Raw genomic sequence first — 20,729 nt, 5'->3', positions numbered from 1 at the left:
TATATACTGTATTTACTCTGCATATTTATCTGAAAGCTTTAAGGTGGTTTAGTATTTTACTGTTTAATGCTTGTTATCAATCATTAAAATTAAAAAATGTTCTTTACCTTGCGTTGTATAACTGAGCTGTTCTTCAGTTTATTGATAATAACAGTGATCATATCTTCAGTGAAGAAACCTATATCTTATAGGTGAGGGTTTGTTTTATGCTGTTCTGTGAGCTGCCAATGTTAAACCAGCTGCTGAATGTGCATTTCAAAGATCACTCTCATTGATAAGTTCCTCGTGACGTCTACTCCTCCACCACCACCATAACTTTGGTGGAAGTTCGGTGAAAACTCATTCACGCCAAAGTTACAGTTGCTGAGCAGGAGATGCCCAGAGAACATTCCTAGCATATGTCTCAGTGATGTACAAAGGCAGTTCAATCCATGGTCAGATAAAACAGCGTGACCCAGAAATTCGATGCTTTTATGCGGGCTGTTAAGGCCGGTTTCGTAGAAAAACTGGCGGCTGCCTTGCGTTAGCCCACTTCCGGCGTGGAACGCGGTGGCCGCCACATTGGGCAGGTTGGCAGCGCTGCTGTTGCCTGCACTCGCCGCAAGTATTTTAATTACCAGGAGCGTGACGTCAATCGGCGTGCGACGCTGAATTGATGCACGCTCATCCATTTTGGAGCTCACCGCTCCTCTTCCCGCTCTCTCCAAAGCACGCCCATGCGTGCAGCCATTGACAGCGTGTAGAGCTGGGAGAAAGCAGCATTGAGCTATAAACCGCACAGTAAACAGCTGCTGAGATAACTGGTAACTATGGAGAGCTGAGACTATGTACAGTAATTGGATTGAAAACTGCTCCCAATGAGTTGCATCAAATCTCCCACCTGGTCAGTCAAACATTACATGAGGTAAATACTTTTAAAATAAACTATACTCTACTACAGTTGTAATAATCTCAGGAAAAAAAATCAAAACTGCATTTCCTTAAATTTTATAAATTGGGTTTTCTAATTTCGAAACTGATAAAATAATATGCAAAGTTTGGAAGTCTGTTTTTAAAAGGCTTAACACCGTATTCTCACCAAGTGTTCTTCAAAAGTCTGTTGCTGTTATAAATTTAATTGAACTCTCTTCTGCACGATTTACACCAGTAAACTCCTGACCAAGAGGTTCAGGTTACCCTCTAAAAACTTTTTTTTATTTCAATTGATTTCTCCAGCAACGGTTTAAGGACATCTATGCCACAGTCTTTGTGGTGTTTTCAGCCACAGTCCCTACAGATCTAAGCCTGTGCTTTAAGATCCACTCACCAGGGAGTGAATCTCCTTTGCGATATGCAGGCTAGTGCACTGTCACTGCGAATTGCAAGATGGTGCATCCCCATCCCCATCCCCCTCCACCTCCCCCTCCCCATCCCCATCCCCCTCCACCTCCACCTCCACCTCCCCCTCCACCTCCATCTCCAGCATCACGATGGAGCACAAACCACCACACAGCAACCATCTGGGTGAAACATCTGTGGACCTATGGCAGCCAGCGAAGGTGGGAGTACCAAACAGTCTGGAAACCATTTGTGGACCCCACATAAGACCCAGACAAATGTCCGAGAAAGTAAGAGGGGAGCTGTGGACAAAGAAATGCCTCCTAATGTGCCGCAGCGCACAATGCTCCAACCCTACAAGGGCCATCAGCGGACTCAATACCTCCTGACCCAGCAAAACCCAGGAGCCGTCTCCAAATTATCCCAAACAACACATTGCCCGAGAACGCCGTATTAATCCTTGAGACGCGACCTTCAACTTCCTGATGAGGCTACCGCCGGAAAGAACGCGTTGCACAAGAGGTTCTGCACTCTGCTCATGTAACTCAGCAGGCAGCACCAGAATACCGCTGCTGCCTGCGCTCTTTTTACAGGCAGCCGTTAACCTTGGCCTGCGGTGGCACCGGCCGTTTTCCGGACTAATCGAATTTCTAATTGAATCGAATTCTATATTTTTTTACAAGATGCTGTCTGGTCTGCTGAGTATTTCCAGCATTTTCTATTTACATTTCAGATTTTCAGCATCCGCAATATTTTGCCTTTATATTTTTTTATCAGCACTTTGTTTTTACAACTGAGCATTTTGCTTGTTCTAGGACAAACTGGTTTACAATGCTACAACCAGATGTGATGCTGCAGGCGAATGGCTTTGGAGAAAGCTTGCTGTCTTGGGAGGCATATCTAGTTTGAGTAATTAGGGCAAGGGTCTTTCAGTTTGCACGTGCAATGTCATTGTTGTTCAGTATCCCAGTTTCCACATGGGCACTATCGGTGATCCCCTGAACCTACAGTGTTACGGCCTGAAAGGTAAGAATGGCATAATAACTAGGGGAAAAATTGGGTTGCTTTGTGCCTCCCGTTAGGGCGCTAACGGGTTGCAAAGCAACTAGCGCCCGGGCGCGGCACCGCCCATGCCTCCCACAAAATTCAGCGTGAGATTAGCGGCGGTGCTGACCGGTAGCGCCCCGTGGCGGCGCTGACCAGTAGCGCTCCGTGGTGCTGCGCCACCGGTGATGACGTCATCGCCGTTTGCAGCACCCCAGCCACGATCTTCAGGAGCGTCCCCAGACTTACCACTGGACACTATGGGCTAAAAATTCAGATTGGGGCACCAAGCTCGCCTGGGCGCCGGAATTACCGCTGCACGCGGAGCCACTTGCGCCATCGGGATATTCAGTTTCAGCGCCCCAAATGGAAGCCGGCCGCTAAACAAGGCTTTAGGCGCCCCACTTGGGGCGCTGAAGCTGAATTTCGGCGCGCAAAGTGCCGCAGCGCCACCCGCTGCAGCACGGCAGGCTGCGGTACTGCAAGCCTTCCTCCCACTGTTAAGGGGGAGGTGCCTGCAACAGCGCGATCCCCACTCGCGAGTGCCGGCAAATGAGCCCGGCACCAAGGAGAAGTGCTGGGCTCTCGGGCAACAGCCGGCAATGCCGCGGGGGGGGGTGTGTAGGAGGCCGAGGACGGAGGTGCGGGCAGGCGGCCACCGAAAAACCGGCCGGCCGCACCTCCACCTTAACTCGCCCCACTACCGCCACAGGTAGGCCCCTGTGTACCGGTCGCTATTTGCGGCCGGCGCGGAAGAGGCGGCTGCGACCTAATATGGCGCTCGGGGCGGTAGCGGGGCGCTGCGCACACTGATGACGTCATCGGTGGCGGCGCAGCGCTACAGGCTAACGCCGCCATTAGCGCCCCGCTAAATATCGCGGTGGTTGTGGCCAGTGGCGCTAAAGCCTCTGAGTGGCCTCTTTGGGCGCAAATTGGTGGCGCAAGCAACTGAATTTCTAGGCCTATGTCCGACAGGGTCAGGGGGGCTTACCTGCGGCCAGGGAGGCGCAATTTAAAGGCGAGGTGCGGGCAGCCATTTTTGTTGCTGGCCACCTGCCAGCCCCTGTCTGCGCTCCCATCCCCAGCCTCCTGAATGCCCCCGCAACCCCCGGGGAGTGCCGGCTGCGCTCCAATCGCCCGGCACCTCTCATGAGTGCTGGGCTCTTTTGCCAGCACTCCTGATCCCCGGGGGCCCAGCTGGGCCCCGGGTCGCGCTGCGCAAGGCCCCTCCCCTTTAAGAAGGGGAGGAAGGCCTGCAATACCGCAGCATGACATGCTGCAGCGCCATTGTCTCGCAGCGCCCCAAGAGGGATGCGGGGCGCTTCCAGTAGCTACTCAATTTTTAGCCCTTAGTGTTGTCGTTACCTTGACTATCACGGAATGCAGTCCTGATTGAAGACTGGCCCTGCAGCTTATTGTTCAGGAGGCCAGTAACTTTCATCCATGTAAACAAAGCCTTACAGTGTCAGAATGCCAGATGATCAATTGAAATTTTGTGGGGCGAAATTGTTCTTTGGCGATAGAGCAAAACGGGCGATAGCGAATCGGCAGCCTGTTTACACCCCGTCAGATCTTCTTTTCCAAAGCCAACGGGAAACTAAATCGGACGGGGTGTAAAACATTATCTTATCAATTTTTTGTAATGACTTGTTTGCAGGTTGTTTCCAGTTTTACCCTGTTCTCATTTGGGGCCTTATAATTTCCACAGAACCAGTATCTGAATTAATACTTTCTTTCTACACAATACAGTGCGACTCATGTATCTGCATGTTGATAATTTATGTATTTGCATAGAGGACAGTAGAATAATTTTTTTGTTGCATAGTACAGTGTAATATAAATTATATAATTTCAAACCATTAAGTGACTGGCTAGAGGCTCTGAAAATCTGTGTCCTCCTGCTATGAAACATTTATTGTCAGATAACCTCTGGTATCTGCGTGGTTTGCAGCTTTGGAAACTTTCAGATCCTAAAATCTGAGAAGAACTGTAATGAGGGAGACACCACAGCCTTAATCAAATCATGCGCAAAGGAATAGAACTTCTGACTTGATAATCCACTGGGTGGGGGGGGGTGGGGGAGGAAGGGGAGGGGGGGCGGGGCAGTGGTGGTGCGTAAGGGCCAAGACGCACCCACCTTGGACCTCGTTGCCGACCCCGCAGGGTCGGGGAAGGTCCCTTAAATTCCATGACCATGCGAGTGCCCCCTGTAGCCAGTCCTGCAGCAAGAATGCACTTAACTTAAAGTAAACTGACATTGAAGGCTTAAGCGGCTGTACTGTAAAGGCAGTTTTGTAAATTGACCAATCATAAGAACTTGACCAAGCTTCGTATCCCAGCATGCCTCGAGGAACCAACGGGACTTTTAAACAAACTTTTAAAAAGCTGTGTGCCGGACGGAATGCAGGAGGAAATTATTCGTACAGAGACACAGACACGATTGATTGACTTTATGAATATGCTAACCAAGGAAGTAGCTGGAGTAATCAGATCACACAATGACATGTGTTTGTTTAAATTTAACTGACTGTCCTGTCCATTGAACTCCTGTGGTCAGGCTGTTAACAAGACTTACAAATCAACACAAGAGGTAACGACCATGGCTCCACCGAGTCTGGGTCGGTTCCCTCATCCTTTGGAGATGTTAATATCAAAATTGTTGCTGGAGTAAAACCCATTCGCCAACCTTTCAGAATGCTGATAAGCCTGGAAATTTTCCCCATCGAAACACCTTTCTGTGATAATGGTTGAACATCGAACAGAATGAGGATATTTCCTTGTGTGATGATGGACTATTCACTGACCCAGGATGGGGACGTGATCAAATTAAGCACTCTATAGATTTACAGAAACAGACAAGATTAAGATGGTCCAATCAAGTGGGGGGTGGGGGATGCATCAATCAATTGTCACGGGTACGATCTTTGTATTATAAAAAAAGGTACGTTTAGGGACAAACTTCAGCAACTTGCAAGGGAACTGTGGATGGGTTTGATCACCCGGACAGATGGAAACATACTCCTCCAAGTGATCGTCGGGGTGAGCGGTGTTTGAAATGAAAGAGAGTTAAAGGGAACAGTATATGTGAGCACTGCTTGAAGTTAAAGAGAACAGTGCATTGACGTTTGTGTGTTATCCGTAGTACAATAAACAGTTAAAAGAATACTGACACTAGTACGATAGCAAAATACTGCAGATGCTGGAAATCCGAAGTAACAACAGAAAATGCTGGAAAAACTCAACAGGTCAGGCAACATCCGTGGAGAGAAATTTGAGTTGACGTTTCGGGTCGAACCCCTTCTTCAAAACTGGAAAGAAAATAAAATAGATCGAAGGCAAGGCTGCAATCGAACAAAAGAGACAATAAAAGGTATTCGAAGCCAGACGAGATGGTATTAGGCCCGTGGCAGCTGAGATTAGGTGTGAAGTGTACTGGCAGGTAAGAGATAGCTGCCAGGTGAGAGAGAGAAACAAAAGGAAAGGGGGGGGGGAGGAGGACCCAAAACAAAGGGGTGGAAAAAATTATAAGTAAAAAAGTAATAGGGGCCGAGGTTATGATCTGAAATTGTTGAACTCGATATTGAGTCCGGAAGGCTGCAAAGTGCCTAGTCGGAAGATGAGTTGCTGTTCCACGAGTTTACATTGAGCTCCCGTGGAACAATACAAGAGGCCAAGGACGGTGAGGTCCGTGTGGGAATGGAGCGGTGAATTAAAATGACAGGCGACCGGAAGCTCGGGGTCACCCTTATGGACTGAATGGAGGTGTTCCGCAAAGCGGTCACTCACCCCACCAGCCTCCACATTCAACGGATCATCCTCCGCCATTTCCGCTACCTCCAAAGTGATCCCACCACCAAACACATCTTCCGCTCCCCTCCCCTTTCAGCATTCCGTAGGGACCGCTCCTTCCGAGACACCCTAGTCCACTCCTCTATCACCCCAAACAGCCCTTCCCCTTCGCCTGGCACCTTCCCGTGCAAGCGCAGGAGATGTAACACCTGCCCCTATACCTCCCCCCTTCCCACTGTCCAGGGCCCCAAACACCCCTTCCAGGTGAAACAGCGATTTACTTGTACTTCTTGCAATCTAGTATACTGTATTCGCTGCTCACGATGCGGTCTCCTCTACATTGGGGAGACCAAACGCAGATTGGGTGACCGCTTTGCGGAACACCTCCGTTCAGTCCGTAAGGGTGACCCCGAGCTTCCAGTCGCCTGTCATTTTAATTCACCGCTCCATTCCCACACGGACCTCACCGTCCTTGGCCTCTTGTATTGTTCCACGGAAGCTCAACGTAAACTCGAGGAACAGCAACTCATCTTCCGACTAGGCACTTTGCAGCCTTCCGGACTCAATATCGAGTTCAACAATTTCAGATCATAACCTCGGCCCCTATTACTTTTTTACTTATAATTTTTTCCACCCATTTGTTTTGGGTCCTCCTTCCCCACCCCCCACCCCCCACCCCCACCGCCACTCCTTTCCTTTTGTTTCTCTCTCTCACCTGGCAGCTGTGTCTTACCTGCCAGTACACTTCACACCTAATCTCAGCTGCCACGGGCCTATTACCATCTCGTCTGGCTTCGAATACCTTTTATTGTCTCTTTTGTTCGATCGCAGCCTTGCCTTCGATCTATTTTATTTCCTTTCCAGTTTTGAAGAAGGGTTTCGACCCGAAACGTCAACTCAAATTTCTCTCCACGGATGTTGCCTGACCTGCTGAGTTTTTCCAGCATTTTCTGTTGTTATTTTAAAAGAATACTGAGTTGTACTGAGTTGTGAACCTTGGCCATTTTACCCCACCCGGACGGGTTCAGGTCGGATTCTGGAACTGGAGTATAAGAGGGAAGTTGCGGGTTCACTTACCTACACCGCACATCTAGAGCACCCTCCCGCCAAAGAGGTTGGAAAGTCTGGGTGAAGAATGGCTAAGTGGGGGGGTGGGGGGGAAGGGAAAGAGTGAGTGCTAGGTCCCCTCCTCCTGGAAACATCTGATAGCTGCAGGTGACACTGAGTTCTGACTGTTTTTTCACTTGTAAGAAATATATTAACTCATGTTGGAACACATTCCCAGAAAGAGAATGGTAATGTACCACATCTAATGCAATCGATCCCATTTTATACATGTGTATAAAGATACAATGTTAGGAAGATAACCCATTGGTATGATAATGACAAAGGGACTTGGTGCTAATTGTAATTGTGGCTTAATAAAAACAGCCAGGGCCTTTAAGTTATCAGTATCAGGTTTTCCAAAGCAGCTACTGCAGCGGGGAGGGTAAGGCTGAGCTCTGGAGTATCCGCTGTGTACAGTGTTCATAGTTGCATCCTTTTGTGGCTCAATGCCTTGCTTATAGCTCAACACTTCTTTGTGTGAGTATAAATATTCAATTGTCCCATTTTGTGCTGTGTGCTGCTGCCTTTATCAGTTATACTGCTACAGCGATGGTTACTGTGGAAATATTGCTTATACAAATGTTAAGATGGAATGAGACAAGCTACAGCAAAGTGGCTTTTGAAATAATTTCAACTGCATTCATTACTGACCTTTATCTCAAAACTAAAATCTATGGGAGAAAAATTGGGTCGCGCTCCCTTTGGGGTGCTAACTTCGCCAGGGTGCTACTTACCCGAAAAAATTAGTGCCCCCGCAGCCGAAATGCACCTGTAGCGCCCCAAGAGGGAGACGGGGTGCTACTGGAAGCACCCCACCTCCCTCTCGGGGCGCTGTGAGTGAATATTGCGGCGCTATGTGCCGCGGCGCCATGCGCTGTGTCACATCGCACCGCGGTACTGCAGGGCTTCCTCCCCTTATTAAGGGGGCGGGGCCTAGTGCAGTGCAACCTGGGGCCCAGCTGGGCCACCAGGAATTCGAGTGCCGGTAAAAGAGCCCGGCACTCAAGAGAAGTTCCGGGCCCACGGAGCACAGCCGGCACTCTGCGGGGGGGAGGGGGGGCTGCTCAGGAGGCCGGGGATGGCAATGGGGGCAGGTGCTAGCAGGCAGCCAGCAACAAAAATGATCACCCGGCACTTCCCCTTTAATTTGCGCTGCCCAGGCCGCAGGTAGGCCCCCCTGAGCCTGTCAGACATAGCGTCCGGCGGTAAGTCAGGGGGCGCTACCGAAGATGCAGTGCCGTGGGGTGCTAACGGTTACAACGCCGCTAACCTCCCGCTGAATTTCGCGGGAGGCGTTGGCGGTGCCACACCCAGGCACTAGTTGCTTTGCGCGCCATTAGCACCCTCTTAGGGCGCTAACGGGAGGCGCAAAGCAACTGAATTTTTAGGCCTTAATGTCTAAATAAATATTGATAACAAACACATTGGGCCAAAAATTCAGGGGTTTAGCACCGGCCATTCCCGCTCGATTCAGGGGAAACAAATGGTGGCCACCACCGTACTTCCATCCGCTGTTGGTGGGTCCCGTGGCAGCGACCATTTTCAGCTGGGCGGCAGTGCTGCTGATGTCGGCACTCGCGAAAATTTTGTAGATTATGTAGATTGTGATGTCAGTGAGTGTGCAACACTCACTTGATGCCTGATTTTTTTTATTTGTTAATGGGATGTGGGCGTCACTGGCAAGGCCAGCATTAATTGCCCATCCCTAGTTGCCCTTGAGAAGGTGGTGGTGAGCCCCCTCCTTGAACCGCTGTAGTCCGTGTGGTGAAGGTACTCCCATAGTGCTGTTAGGGAGGGAGTTCCAGGATTTTGACCCAGTGATGATGAAGGAACGGCGATATACTTCCAAGTCATGATGGAGTGTGACTTGGAGGGGAACTTGGAGGTGGTGGTGTTCCCATGCACCTGCTGCCCTTGTCCTTCCAGGTGGTAGAGGTCATGGATTTGGGAGGTGCTGCTGAAGAAGCCTTGGCGAGTTGCTGCAGTGCATCTTGTAGATGGTACACACTGCAGCCACGGTACGCCGGCGGTGGAGGGAGTGAATGTTTAAGGTGGTGGATGGGGTGCCAATCAAGTGGGCTGCTTTGTCTTGGATGGTGTTGAACTTATTGAGTGTTGTTGGAGCTATACTCATCCTGCTAAGTGGAGAGTATTCCCTCACACTCCTAACTTGTGCCTTGTAGATGATGGAAAGGCTTTGGGGAGTCAGGAGGTGAGACACTCGCCACAGAATGCCTAGCCTCTGACCTCCCTTGTTGCCACAGTATTTCTGTGGCTGGTCCAGTTAAGTTTCGGGTCAATGGTGACCCCCAGGATATTGATGGTGGGGGATTCGGTGATGGTAATGCTGTTGAATGTCAAGGGGCGGTGGCTAGGCTCTTGCTTGTTGATGATGGTCATTGCCTGTGTAGCTTTTAAAATCTCTTTAGAATAATTTGCCTGTGATTACACAAACCACTCTGGGTACAGGTATATTTTGTATCAGTAAAACAGGTTTATTAAGCATTAAGCATCCAGTACAAAGAAGTAATACTTAACAAGAAGATAGTCGCAGTCTGTTCATTGAACCCCGGCATTCCTTCCGAGTGACTGTTTAACTCTTGCTGTGTTCTGTTGACTGAAGCTTCTCATCCTCTGGTTTTGCGCTGCTTTCAGTGTTCAATAGCTGTTCCTTTTATACCTTTTTTTCCCTTTCAAAAATACATAGCAACTTGCAGCTGCTTGGGCTATCTCACCATTCTGACCTTCACAAGTACGGTCTATGATTTCCTCCCCTTTTCTGCTGTGAGCTTTACTATGAGAACTTTTACATCTTTTGTCTTTCCCATAGCCCATTAACTAGACTGGTCTGAAACTTCAATGATAAGGGATATTAGGTATTGAAAACCCTCGATCTTGCTTTGAGACTTAATTAATGTTTTGTCCTTCACTGTCTTTTTGTTTTTAACATAACAAAAAATTTACACTACCTCAGCACTATTCTCGGAGTTAACATAATGTTGGCTTAATTTTACCATCATGCTTTGGTCTCAGCCATTCGCCATTTTATACAGGCTTTTAACATACAATTTCACATATTATAGTTATATACTAATGGTTATAGAATCTTAATAATGTTTACTAAATCCTACAGGTACACTCTATCCTACAGATCCCTACCTTGAGGGCGAGACATTTTGCTGACCCCTCAAAACTAAAATCTTACATATGGATTTGTTCTCCCACATTTATGTACAGTAACTCTAAGATATTCTGTGTTCTGATGACATTTAAACATGATCGGGTTTTGTACATTGGGTGTCTCAGGTAGCAGGTGTAAACCAGTAAGCATATCAATACTACAAGTTGGGTGATGACCAGTACATGGGAAATTATCCTAATCCAAGGAGGAAATTCCATGTTTGTCCCTATGTTGTATTATCAGTCCTAACAATTTTTGACTCCCTACCTTGTGGCATTTGTGTTTAACTGGGTAGATCATAATCAAACTTCTGATCTTACATAGTTCTGCATCATCGTAATAACTGGATAGCTGATAAGTGTTTATTAGTGACCCAAATGGAGAGACGTCCCTTATTGATGGTCTGAAGGTTTTCCCTAGTTTGCTCAATCAGCCAATTCCCGTACATAGCGCATACGTCATTATGGGCTGCCTGATCAGAGGCATTTCTGTTTTCTCTAATCAGAGCATTAATTCTTTTGGCAAGATCCTCTATCTCGTGTATGATGTCCCGCAGGTGTATGGTCATTACCTGATCCTCCCTTAGCTCCTCGCGTTCTATGCTGTTTTCCTTACTGAGTATCTCCTTCAAATCTTCCCTTACCATTTGTACTTGTCTCTGTAAATCTGCGGAGTCCATTGAGTTAACTATTGAGGTTACTGTGTTGAAACCCGTGAGCCCATCATTTATCAATCCTCTTCTTCGCCTACTCTTTCCCTGGCTTTTCTCTTGATTGGTATTAAGCTCATGGCGGAAGGCCCCTTCTGTTTTTTCTATGCTCGTCGACAAAGTCGCCTTTTCCCAGTATTGGCTAAAAACCTGCTGCAGCATTCCTTGAGTTAATTTTGCTGTTTTGTTAGGGCACCACTTTGGTAGTATTAGGTCTGTTAAATTGAGGATAACAGGGGCCACTTCGATGATACTCTGCTTTATAGGTAGGGATAATTACAAGACCATTCCCAGGTCCTGGTTTTAAGTAGGGGCATTGTTTCTCGAGTACTCCCTCTTGGGTTTCTGAATGGTTTGTTTTCTCATAGGGTGTGAGCCTAACACTATAGAAATACCCATCCTCCCTTACACATCCGGTTATCCCATTTTTGAATTCTACTATGCTTATTCTCGGGGTCCTTATAATTTCCCCAACGTTTAAAGGTTGTCATAAAGGGTTCATTCCCTGCTGAGGTAATCTTTATATTAACTTCTGGGATATGAGACCAATCATCACTCTGATTTTTAAGGTCCGAGATAATATTTGACCCAATACAAGAATACTGACCGGTGTGTTTCCTACACCACCGAGGCCAACATAATTGTACGTATTCCTTGCTCTCAGAAGCTACTGGGCCCTGGTTTGATTCTTGTACCTGTTCCCAGATTGCATTATTTTTCTTCAGGAATTTCCACACATTTGGACCTTTGCTGTCTCCTATCCCGCACCTGATACACACACCATATCCTTCTTTTATTTCCCAACTATACACCTTTTCTTGTAATGTACCACAACCCGTCACATATGTTGCTGTTACATTGGCCCAGAAATTCGGGTCGGGGGCTTCCCGCGGGTGCAAGCCCCCGACCTGCACTTACCTAGCGCGCTGGCTGTTGAGCTGTGGGTCTACGTGGGATTCCGATCCTGGGCCTCCTCCAACTGCTGGCACGCAGTGCTTGCGTATCCCAGGGGCGCAGTTAGTTCGATGCATCCCCTGGGATCACGTGGGCCATGGAGAGCCAATGGTAGCAGGCAATGCTTCATTCATAAGTTTGACAGGAAGAGTTGTCAAACCTGTAAATACTATAAGCCCCAAAACATCACTAAAACTTCAAATAATTTTTTTTTTAAATCACATTTTTAAAATAACTAAATTATATAAAATAACAATTTTAAACAATAATTTAAATTTTTGAAAAAATTTATTACATTTTCTAACGGGGCTAAAAATAAACTTACCTTTCTTTAAAGTATTTAAAAATAATAAACTTGTGGAAAAAATGTTTTAATTTTAATTAATTCACCACTTACCTTGTTAAAAGCAGGCCTTGCGCCTGCTTTATACATGTGTAACTCCTGGAGACTTACCCTCCCGGAGAAACCTGGAAAACACGCGTTCCACCTCTGAACCCCTTCTTTCAGGGGAATGGAAGTTCCGGTTTCCCGCGCATGCGCAGTGCATGCACAAAACCGGCATTTCCATTGGGCCTACGGGTGAGTACCAAATTTCTGGGCCAATATCTTTTGTGCTGTTTCTGATCCAAACCGGAAAATCCCCCCCATATGTCTCAGATGAACTACTATGGTTCTTTGATTGTTTACGTCTGCCAATAATTTGAGATTCCGTTCCATAGATGGGGAGTGGAGCACATTCACCTCCTTGTTCCAGTGTACAGATGTTGATGGTAAAGTCAAAAGTTTTTGTTACCTCCATAGAGCTCGCTGCACATCCAATCATCAATATCAGTATACAGAGCCACATCTTTAACCTGTGGGTAGACCAAAATGTAACATTTTAATTCTTAACAGTTTTCATCCGATTGATATGGAACCATTTTAGTTTAGGTTCTCCCTTCGGACCATATGGCACATTCAGTAGATACACAGCTGGATTTAATTTATCTACTGTGGTAAAACCACCAATGAACTCCTGTACAAATGAATAACTGTCTTTAAAGCAATGTTATATCACCTATGTCCGTTTGTTGAGTGTAAACAAGCTTTCTGTAAAAACCCTGAAACAACACGATGACGTCATCACGTTGGTCACGTGGTGCCCCGAGTGGCGGGAAACGTGATGACATCATGACGTCAGAGGTGGGAGGTTCTGAGTTCAGACCTCGTGGAACAAGCTACTGTATAGACCTGTTTGCTGTTGCTCCTGCATGTTTTTGTTTTGTTCACCAGTTTAATTAAATTTGGTTAATTTACTGAACTGACTCGACCTCAGTGATTTAGATAGGAATCCGTTGATTCCTACATTGGTGACCCCGAAGCTTCACGGACGATTTTCGCGGAGGCAAGCTCGAGAACAAGATGGATGTAAATGCAGCGAGTTTGAAGCTCCCTCAATTTTGGGAACAACAGGCAGCCTCCTGGTTCGTTCAAGCGGAGGCTCAGTTCCAACTGCGAAACATAGTGCTGGATCAGACCCGTTACCTTTATGTGGTCTCCGCACTGGACAGCTCGACGGCTTCCCGCATTATCAGCCTGCTGGAGACCCCGCCCATGGAGAACAAGTACGAAATGCTCAAGGCGCGCCTCATGCAAGTATTTGGTCTCACAAAGGCGGAGCGCGCACGACACTTGCTCGCACTCCCCGGGTTAGGCGATGCTAAGCCTTCCGAGTTGATGAGCCACATGCTCACCCTCCTCGGGTCTGAGCCACAGTGTTTTATATTTCGTGAACTGTTCCTGAGCCAGCTCCCTGAGCAGGTACAAGCAGCCCTGGCCAGGTCGATGGCTACGGACGGTGTGGCGCTCGCGGCCGAAGCCGACACCTTTTACGCGGTGATGCAACAGTATTGTGCCACCTCGACGCGCCCCGCCTCCAAGAACCCCGCCTCGGCACCTCCACAGACCGGCCTTTGCTACTACCACGCCCGTTTCGGTCAGAAAGCCAGATGCTGCCGACCCCCGTGTAAATTCATGCCGCCGGCACCGAGAAAGCAGCAACACCGATTGCGCGACCAGAAGGGAAGCCCCGAGGTCGGTTTCGCCTCCACAATGACAGTTGGTGATTCCGGGAAATTGTTGTACACCACCGACTCCATTGTGGGCTGACATTTCTTATGCGACACGGGCACTCAGTGCAGCATCCTCCCCGCTTCAGTTCTCGACGTCCGATCTGGGCAGCGCGGTTCTCCGCTACAGGCCACCAATGGCAGCGCCATCCGTACGTACGGGAAGTGGCGTATCCGATTGTGTCTCGGCGGCCAACTCTTCCACTGGGAGTTTATCACCGCCACGATACCACTGGCAATCCTCGGAGCCGATTTTTTCTGCACGCATGACCTACTGGTCGATGTACGTAATCGCCGTCTGATCCATGCTGCCTCACGAGCCCCCATCCCCTGTTTTCGGGGCTCCGGCGCGACCCACGCGATTACCTGCACCGAGTCGCCGCCCGACGAGTTCGCCCGCCTGCTCATGGAATTTCCGGAGCTCGCTCGACCCACTTTCTCTGCGACGACTGCCAAACACGGTGTTGAACACCACATCGCGATGACCGGCCCCCCGGTTTACGCCCGGGCTCGGCGATTAGAGGCCAGTAAACTCGAGGCCGCGAAGGTGGAATTCGCCACTATGGAGCGGTTGGGCATCGTTCGCCGATCTGATAGTCCCTGGTCGTCTCCGCTACACATCATGCCAAAGCCCGGCGGTGGGTGGCGGCCCTGTGGTGATTATCGGCACCTCAACGAGGTCACAACTCCAGATACCGTATATTCAAGATTTTTCCGCCCATTTGGTCGGCACGTCGTGGTTCTCCAAGATCGACCTCGTCCACAGGTACCACCAGGTGCCCGTCCACCCTCAGGATGTCCAGAAAACGGCGGTCATTACCCCATTTGGCCTTTTTGAATTTTTACGGATGCCTTTCGGGCTTAGAAATGCGGTGCAGGCGTTCCAACGCCTCATGGATTCGGTGCTCCGGGATCTCAAATTCCTTTTCGTGTACCTCGATGACATCCTCGTCGCCAGCGCGTCAAAGGAAGAACACCTACGTCACCTGCGCGTCCTTTTCTGCCATCTCCAGGAGCATGGCCTTATAGTTAACCCAAACAAGTGCCAATTTGGACTGAGGCAGATCGATTTTCTGGGCCACCGCATCACCGCGGAAGGGGCACTGCCACTCAGGGCGAAAGTGGCAGCCGTCGCTGCGTTCCCGCGGCCGCAATCCGTCAAGGCGCTCCAAGAATTCCTCGGCATGGTAAACTTTTACCATCGCTTTGTCCCCCGGGCTGCCCAGCTCATGCGGCTGCTCTACGAGGCACTCCGAGGGACACCGGGGAAAGAACCGGTGATCTGGTCGTCGGTCATGGACCGCGCATTTGGGGACACGAAGGAGGCCCTCGCCAATGCGACGATGTTAGCGCACCCGCTGCCCAGCGCCACCATCGCGCTCATGACAAATGCGTCGGACTACGCCGTCGGTGCCGTGCAAGAGCAATGGGTTGACGGGGCATGGCAACCGCTGGTGTTTTTTAGCCGCCAGTTACGTAGTAACGAACATAGCTATAGCACATTTGACCGAGAGCTGTTGGCGTTGTTCCTGGCCATCCGCCACTTTCGTTTTTTATTGGAAGGACGCCAATTCGTCGCTTTCGTGGATCACAAGCCCCTGACGTTTGCCATGGCCAAGACGACTGAGCCGTGGTCGGCCCGACAGCAACGGCAACTCACTTTCATCTCCGAGTTTATCACCGACATCCGTCATGTGGCCAGCAAGGACAACGTGGTTGCCAACTGCCTTTCGCGTGCGGCCGTCCAGGCCGTCCAACTGGGTCTCAACTATTCACTAATGGCGGTCGACCAAGCGGCTGACCCGGAGACGCACGCTTTCCGTTCTGATTCGTCCGGCCTGCGGCCAGTGGACGTACTTTTCCACTCAGACGGCACATCCTTGCTCTGCGATGTCTCCCTGGGAGACCCACGCCCGATCGTTCCGTCATCCTGGTGCAGGAAAGTCTTCGATATCATGCACAACCTCGCCCACCCGGGTGTGCGGGCTTCACAGAAGTTGTTAGCATCCAAGTTTGTCTGGAGGGGAATGCAAAAAGATGTGCGCGACTGGGCCAACACCTGTGTCGTGTGCCAGAGAGTGAAGGTGCAGCGCCACGTTAAAGCTCCTGTCGCCATTTTCGAGGTACCGGAGCGGCGATTCGATCATGTTCATATCGACCTCGTGCGCCCACTACCACCGTCACAAGGGTTCACGCATCTGCTGATGATCGTCGACTGTACCACCAGATGGCCGGAGGCCATTCCATTGACGTCCACCAGCTCCGCGGACGTCGCCCGGGCTTTTCTTTTGTCCTGGGTTGCCCGTTTTGGCGTGCTGTCGGACATTTCATCGGACCACGGGCCGCAGTTCTCCTCTGCTTTGTGGAACGCCGTGGCTTCAGAATTGGGCGCCAAGCTCCATCGCACCACGGCTTACCACCCGCAGGCCAATGGGTTATGCGAACGCTTCCATCGTTCTCTGAAGGCATCGCTGCGGGCTACCCTCCAAGGGACCGCGTGGATGGATAAGTTGCCATGGGTAATGCTCAGGTTGCGCACGGCGCCTAAAGAGGGCCTGCAGGCGTCGGCCGCCGAACTGGTCTAAGGCCAGCCGCTCAGGGTCCCCGACAAGTTTCTCCCGTCGCCGACGCGTCCGTGGTCCGCCACTGAACAACTGGAGGCTCACCGAGCCGCGGCGCACGCTTTCCGGCCCATTCCGACTTCACAGCATGGACTGCCTGCGTCACATGTTCCGCCAACGCTCATGAGGGTTAAATTCGTTTTTGTACGGCACGATGCCCACCGTAGTCCCCTCATGCCTCCATACACGGGCCCCTTCCGGGTACTGAAGGCGGGCACCAAGAGTTTTCTGGTAGACGTCGGTGGGACGCCCGACTACATTTCCGTGGACCGCCTCAAGGCTGCACACCTGGACCTCGGCCAGCCAGTCGAAACAGCGCAGCCGCCGCATTGTGGGCGACTGCCCGCGGCCGCTACGCCTGGCCCATCGGCCCCGCGACCCAGCTCCTCTCCTGCACCATCCATTCCTCTCCGGGAATATCGGAGTCGCTCCGACAGGGTTGTCCGACCTCCTCTGCGATTGACTTTGATGATTAAAGACACTTCTGGGGGGCGCATGTGATAAAACCACCAATGAACTCCTGTACAAATGAATAACTGTCTTTAAAGCAATGTCACTGCGCCTATGTCCGTTTGCTGAGTGTAAACAAGCTTTCTGTAAAAACCCTGAAACAACGCGATGACGTCATCACGTTGGTCACGTGGTGCCCCGAGTGGCGGGAAACGTGATGACGTCATGATGTCAGAGGTGGGAGGTTCTGAGTTCAGACCTCGTGGAACAAGCTACTGTATAGATCTGTTTGCTGTTGCTCCTGCATGTTTTTGTTTTGTTCACCAGTTTAATTAAATTTGGTTAATTTACTGAACTGACTCGACCTCAGTGATTTAGATAGGAATCCGTTGATTCCTACACTAGTGGTATGAGGGCTCGTCCATTTTACCTTGAATTAGTGTTTTTTTGAAGTGAAATTTTGTAACATTACCTGGTCCCCAATCTCATACTCAAATGGTTTTACCCTCTTATCATAATATCGCTTGATTTGTTCACGTGATTTGCCTGTGTTAATGGCCACCAGCCTGTTCACCTTGTCCATATAATCTATCAAGGCTTGTATTCCATTTTTGGCTACAGGGTTGTAACGTTAATGGTGTGTTATTTTCCAATATTATGTGTCCTGGTATCCGCATTTGTCTCCCAGTCATAGCCTCATATGGACTTACCCTCGTAGTCCCATGTGGGGTAGAATGTATTGCCATCAAACATAAGGGCAACCTGTCAGTCCACTGAGTGGGGTGTTCTGTACACAGCTTCTGCAGCATTGTTTTTAGAGTTCGATTCCCCCTCTCCACAATCCCTGGTGATTGTGGATGGTGCACAATGTGCAATTTATGTTTTATCTGTAACATTTCTTGTAGGGTTGTGAAAACTGCCCCCGTGAAGTGTGGAGCCTGATCATTATCCAATTGTAATGGTAATCCCCACCGACAGAACGCCTCACTCAGGAGAATTTGGGCAGCAGTGCGCGCTTTAATGTTTCTTGTGGGAAACGCCTCGATCCATTTAGTGAATTGATCAATTACCACGAGCGCGTACTCGTAGTTACCCTTGGATTTTGTTAGCGGGCGAATAAAGTCAATCTGTAGGTGTGTCCACGGTCCCACAGGAGGGGACTGTGACCTAAGCAAGGCACGATTAAAACATGAAGGAGGGTTTGTTTGTAGGCAGGGCAGGCAGCGATTAACATATTGCTCCACATGCTGCTCCATTTCAGGCCACCAGCAAACGGGTAATAACTTTTGTAGTGTAGTGGCCGCTGAGTAATGTCCCGCCGTCAGGTGAGAATGGAAGAGGGCTAGAATTTCTTCCTTCAACTGAGGAGGAATATAAACTACTAAGTCTCCCTCTTTATTTTTAACCATAAGCAGGGGAGGGTTTTTATCCGCACCATGTTGTACTACAGTTGCGTTTGCCCATGGGGTGGGTACTGGTAGTGGGCGTCCCTGTTCATGCCAGGCTATTACTTGCGCATAGGGAGCGTGTGAATCCTGTAGGGCCAAAAGATCAATGGGTTTAGTTTTAGTTACCGCCCTCACTACGGGTATCTGAGTGTCATTCATCACCCACCAAGGCAATAGACAGCCGTTCTTGGCAGCTTCCTTAGCAAGGCGATCGGCTGCCTGGTTACCTCGGGAGTGGGGAGATGAATCTTTCTGATGGGCTGCTACCTTTCCTACATGACAAGGAGCGACCCGCTCCTGGAGCTCTTTCCATAGCTCACAGAGGAGACCAGAATGTAATAAAGATTTACCATCTGATGAGCAAAACTCATTTGTATGATATAGGGGAAGGGCCATAACTGCATTACAGACGTAACTGCTGTCGGACCAGATATTAGTTTCATCCGTAGTCGTATCGTGAGCGGCGATAATTACAGCAATTAGTTCTGTTTGTTGGGAGGAGTGGGCAGGAACCTGGAATCCTACTGACCAATCGGGAGCGTCCATATCAATGAGGGCACCTCCAGTTCTAGGATGGCTGTCTGCATAGTATGATGATCCGTCTACGTACACATTTCGAGCTCTAGGTATGGCATTGACCTTTACTGGGTTTGGTTCCATATCTAGGGCTGGTAATGGACACTGGTGTGGGCTTCTCTCACAGGCGAGCATAAGAGGTAAGTTCATTTAGGAGTAATGTCCAGGTCTCGCTGTAACAATTCAAGTGTCCATTTACTGATTCGCTGAGAGGACACCTTAGTCTCACTTGATTTTAGGGGCATGTGTGGCGAATGCAAAATCACTTTCTGCAGTCCGGTGATGTAAGTAAAATGATTGACTACCCAAAATGTGGCCAACAGGTGGCGCTCGCACGCTGAGAATGTGCTTTCTACCCCTCGTAAGATACGTGAGGCTTACGCGATGGGGCGCAGTGTCTCGCTGATTGCTTGGGTCTGACTTAAAACGGCAGTTAGGCTGGTAGGGGTGGAGCCTACTTCAAGATGGAAGGGCTGGCTGTGATCTGGGATAATGAGGGCTTGTTTCAAAGCACTAACTGCTGCAGTATGGTGGTCTTCCCAAACGGATTGTATCTCTTCCGCATCGCCCTTTAAAAGATCATACAAAGGTTTAGCCAAGTCTGCAAAGTTCGGAATAAATTTTGCTGATATCCAACTAAGCCTAAAAAGGGTCACAGTGCGGTCTTTGAAACTGGCAATGGGAGTCTCTGAATAGTCGCTACCTTTTGGTGGTCCGGACTGAGGCCGGTCGCTGAAATCTTTACTCCCAGAAAGGTAACCTCATCTTTTGCCAGCTGAGCCTTTTTTGGATTTATTTTCAGCCCTGCCTTCTGTACTAGCCCTATCAACTCATCTAGAAGTTCTAGGTGTTCCTCCATTGTTACGGTAGCCAGGATCAGGTCGTCAACATACTGTAGAAGGGCTGATGGTTTAGAAAAGTCTTTAACTGCTCATGCCATATACTGATGAAAGATTGATGGTGAGCTATGAAACCCTTGCGGTAAACACGTAAATGTGTAACCCTGCCCCTCAAACGTGAAAGCAATTTTGTACTGGTCCTCCTGAGCAACTGGGATACTCCAAAAACCATTCGCTATGTCTAGGGGTAGGGAAGACCGTAGCTTTGGGGGGTACGGATGTCAGTAGCGAAGGGGTTTGACTAACAGTTGGATTTTGAAGTGGGGAAGCTTTGTTTAGGGCTCGGTAATCAATAGTAAGCCTCCAGGATTCATCTGGCTTCCTAACCGGCCATGCAGGGGAATTGGTGGTAAATGAACCTTTGCACACTACTCCCTGCTCTTCTAATGAGGCAATGACTGTTCGCGAATACGGAGTACTCTCCTGGGGAATCGGGTATTGTTTACATGCGCGATGGGGTGGACCATTAATTCGCGTTTGCCCTTCCATTCTCCCGCAGTCGTGTTTAGACTTAACAAAGGCTGC

At 49.3% G+C, this 20,729-nt stretch overlaps 1 protein-coding gene and 1 long non-coding RNA gene across 10 annotated transcripts in view; one reads left to right on the top strand and one right to left on the bottom strand.

The window, feature by feature from the left end:
- The window catches only part of LOC147115177 (fer-1-like protein 6), a 904,394-nt gene that overhangs the window by 320,057 nt on the left and 563,608 nt on the right, over positions 1–20,729 (bottom strand). The window lies entirely within an intron of this gene.
- LOC147115182 (uncharacterized) overlaps positions 19,199–20,729 on the top strand; it is a 75,336-nt gene continuing 73,805 nt past the window's right edge. For 2 of the 9 annotated variants that reach the window (XR_015079081.1, XR_015079073.1), the window contains exon 1: positions 19,679–20,060. This is a non-coding gene — a long non-coding RNA (uncharacterized LOC147115182). Of the gene's footprint in view, positions 19,446–19,528; positions 20,061–20,096; positions 20,266–20,729 lie in introns of those variants that run through there. The other 7 variants (XR_015079074.1, XR_015079077.1, XR_015079082.1 and 4 more) reach the window with 7 other exon arrangements.

This window comes from Somniosus microcephalus, chromosome 7 (genome assembly GCF_052327205.1).
Source record: "Somniosus microcephalus isolate GS21.2 chromosome 7, FLI_Smic_1.0, whole genome shotgun sequence".
Lineage (NCBI taxonomy): Eukaryota > Metazoa > Chordata > Chondrichthyes > Squaliformes > Somniosidae > Somniosus > Somniosus microcephalus.
The sequence above is the reverse complement of the archived record's forward strand: the minus strand, read 5'-3'. Positions and strand labels throughout refer to the sequence as shown.